A 4,213-nucleotide genomic window follows, 5' to 3' on the forward strand; every position below is an offset into this window, starting at 1 on the left:
CCTAGCAACCGCAGCCACGCTGGAGGTGACCGCACAGAAGGAGCGTTGCTGTGGAAACCAGGCCGCGCCTCCTCGCCCCGATTGGCTGCATCACCTGGTCGGAGTCTGGAGTGGCATTACTAGGGCTTGTGTCGTCGTCCCCGTGATGGACCTCCTCCCATGCAGTGGGCGGGGCAACGCCGTGGTCAGGGTCCTGCTGGGGGTAGGAGGCAGGTGAAGCTGAGCCTCCGCACCAGAGTCCTTTGAAAGCACCGCCACCATGTGAGGCTCCCAAGCACCCACAACCCATGAGAGCAAGGAGGGAACGCACAGCTCATTGGTTGTGGGTGTCTGGGTGCTTCACACTGCAGAGGTGCTTTTCAAAGCACTCCAGTGGGGAGGCTCTGCCTCACCTGCCTCCCCACCCACTGCACATCCCTGAATGCATGCACACCTCACGCATGCTGGTGGTGCTTTTCGAAGGACTCCAGTGGGGAGGCTCTGCCTCACCTGCCTCTCCACCCACTGCATGTCCCTGAATGGTGGCAACTGCTGGGAACGCAAGGCCGGAGAGAGAAGAGCTGGAGGCTAGACTGCTGAAATTTGAAGCCCCAAAAGTGACAATTGGGATTAAAATGTTTCTGAATCTTTGATTTAATTCAGGATTCTGTTGGCCTTTATGCATGCTTAGAGAAATCTCTCTGCAGTCTCACTTTAAAGCACAAGTGCTTGCATCATTTGGACTTTTTTTTTTTTAAGGCTTCCTATCAATGTACCTATGCATGCTGAATAAAAACATTGACATGAACTAGGAATTATTATTAGCAGTATTTTTATCTAGCCTTTCCTCCAGGAAACTTACGGTCATGTACAATGTTGTACTCTGCAATGTTCTCACAGCAAGGCTGTGGGGTAAATTAAATTGAGGCACCGACTGAGTGACCAAAGTGGAGATTTTGAACTCTTAGTCAGAGAGTCCAACTGTCACACCACAATGGCTGTCTCTTATCAGAGAAGAGACAGAAGAATAAAACTTTGCCATTATTGTAATGCTGTCTTATAAATCTCTTTGTGGTGTTGCGTATAGTTTTGGAAATGGTTCGGATGATACTTCATCGCCTGAAGGCCTCATGCATTAACTGCCATGCGCACTCATGGAGTGCGCCCAGTCTTGGCCCCTTCTCTTACAGCTGGGAGAATTTGGGACTTCTGCAATAATTGGATGTTAATAAACCTACAAAGTCATGCAATCATAAGAAAAGACACTGAGGGCACAATCCTAACCAACTTTGCACTACCATAGCTGTGCCAGTGGGGCCTGTGCTGCATCCTGTAGTTGGGGGGCAGTCATGGAGGCCTCCTCAAGGTAGTAGTAGTAGTAGTAGTAGTAGTAGTAGTAGTAATAATAATAATAATAATAATAATAATAATACAAGTATTTATATACCGCCTTTCTTGGTCGTCAGACTTCTCCTCGGACTTTAATTCAAGGCGGTTTACATGGGCAGGCTGTTCTAAACCCCCATAGGGGTTTTTACAATCAAAGAAAGGTTCTGTCTTTCAAGAACTTCACAACATTTCAGATGGATCTTTTCCGGTCTGGTATCACTTCTGGCCCCCAGTTGCCTCCCACACAGGCTGACAAACAGCTCCTTCATCTCTCACTTGAAGGGCGGCCAAGACGCTTCTTCGCTCACACCAAAGAGCAGGTAGAATAACTTGGCTCAGCTTGTCAGCTGCTTCAAGGTCTTGCAGTTCACAGAGCTTCCTGTGGTCTTGAACTGGCGACCTTTGGATGTTATCTTCAGGCTAACTAGACCAGGGGTGTCCAAAGTTTTTGGCAAGAGGGCCACATCATCTCTCTGACACTGTGTCGGGGGCCGGGGAAAAAAAGAATTAATTTACATTTTTCATTTTTTAATTTACATTTAAAATTTGAATAAATTTACATAAGTTTACATAAATGAAAATATTAAAGATGAACTTATATGAATGAATGAAGGTCTTACAATAGCTCAAGACCTATAAAGGGCCTTGCACAAAGCAAGGCCAGCCTTTCCTTTGCTGCCGCTACTACATCACAGACGTGAAACAGCGAGCAGTGGAGGGAACCCTCATCCCACAGCTCACGTGACAGGTCAAACAGTTGCCCTCATGCTGAGAGCAGTTGCGTTGGGCCAGTGTGGGCTTCAACAAATCTCCAGAAGGCCAGAGGCTCATTGGAGACTGGGGGCTCCCAGCGGGCCGCATTGAGAGGCCTCAAGGGCTGTAAGTGGCCCCAGGGCCGGGGTTTGGGCACCCTGTTCTAGACCAGACAGGCAGTGTTTGTTCCCTTATCTCAGAATTGCATTGCCCTTTGTTTAGCACCCTGATTCCCTTAGACCAGTGGTTCCCAACCTGGGTACACGTACCCCAGGGGTACTTACCAGGACTTTTAGGGGTACTTGAAAAAAGAATTGAATAATGATGGAAAAAGTCAGATCTGTATTAGAATGCCTTATGGGCCTGGCAAGGTAGGAAGGAAGGCAGCTAACTGGCTGCAAAACCCCCAGGAACTGCTAGTTTCTGCTCAATTAATGTATTACCAGATAAGGATCAGTAACTGAGAACATAAATTTGAAAGAACGGCGACTATATTAATAATAACTTTATTTTTACCCCGCCTTTCTCCCCGAAGGGACTCAAGGCAGCTTAATTACAAACATTCTGCTAATATGAGGGTACAATTTATGGAGAAGGACTGCCAAGGGGTACGCAAGTGGAAAAAACGTTGGGAACCACTGCCTTAGACACTAAAGGAGAGGCCAGAGCCATGCACTTTTCATGAGCTCATATGGCAGCTAATGTGTGGAGCTGGTCCAGGTGATACATGTCATCTAAATCAGCCCCTGGTTGCTCCATCTAACCAGCTACAAATATCAGAGGGGCTGTCTTGGATTTTACTGCTGTCAGAAGTCCCCTCTTTCTTTTATTTAACGTACATTTAGAAACTGCATGCAGACCTGACTGGCATATGGATGACTCTGCCCAGACTGACAGCCCAATCCTGAGCTGCCCGCGGCGCCCAGGTCCGGCAGCTCCATGGCAGGCTCCCACGGGATCCAGCGTCTCCCAGGCTACCCGGGAGGCTCGGGGGATGTTTGTCCCCTTCCCCCGAGTAAGAGAAGCAGCCCCGCAATGGGGCTACTCACTTTAGTGGCGACCTCTTGGTCACTGCTAAAGTAAAGGCACTTGCGTAGGGCAAGCAGCCCTACCCGAGCGCCTTGGATCCTGTGGAGGTCGGCTCCGCGGATCCGCCTCTCCCCCTCCCCCGACATGCCTCCCCCACGCCCCCAGCCACACCTCCCCCCTCTCCAGAATGCCTCCCCCACGCCCCCAGCCATGCCCCCACCTCCATTTCCACAGCCCAGCGGTCCAGGAGACGGCCGAGCCGCAGAACCCGGGCACCTGCTGCGCATCAGCCCAGCGCCAGCCAGCGCTGGGCTAGCTCCGGTGGGAGCCCGGCAGTAAGCCCCACAAATGTGCCTTACGGCATGCTTGCGACTGTGGTCCATGCCGCGGAGCCGTGCTACGGACCACAGGATCGGGCTCTAAGTCTACTGGTTGTGGGCTGAGCTCTTGAAACATGAATGGTCCATAAAACATTTGAAATGTTTTCTTTTCCAATCCTGTGAATTCCAGTGACAATCCTCATGATTCACTATGCCTCCCCCTTTACCTGGTGGTGCTCTAGTCTAGTAGTCTGGACAACCATCCTTGTCCTTCAGAATTAGCTAGAGTTTATTATACAGTATTTTATTATTTGAATGATAGTAATGTTCTTTAGCTCCAGATGATGGCAGCAAAGGATTTTGCTAGAAAGGGATAGGAGCCTTTCTGCTGGTTCAGGTTTAATCTGGTATGTCACCAATTATAGACAAGTCAGCTTTGGAAACTGACATTTTCCAGTAACTTTACTGTCCATTAGAATGAAGTGATCATTGCAAAAAGGAGAATTGAGACAGGAGTCTCAAACCAAGCTGTGATTCAAGGCGGGGAGCAAGTTGTAGAACTAAGGGTGCAATCCTAATTCCTCATTAGGCTGGTGCAAGTCCCTTGTGCTGGCTCAGGAGGGACACAAACTTGCCATAAAGCAGTTTGTGCCTCTTTGGGAGTTGGCTGGGTCACCACAGGGATGTGCACTGACCCATGGAGGCTGCATCCAGCCTCTGCGCCGACCTGGGGAGGGAGAGTT

Source organism: Tiliqua scincoides, chromosome 6 (genome assembly GCF_035046505.1).
Source record: "Tiliqua scincoides isolate rTilSci1 chromosome 6, rTilSci1.hap2, whole genome shotgun sequence".
Taxonomy (NCBI): Eukaryota; Metazoa; Chordata; class Lepidosauria; order Squamata; family Scincidae; genus Tiliqua; species Tiliqua scincoides.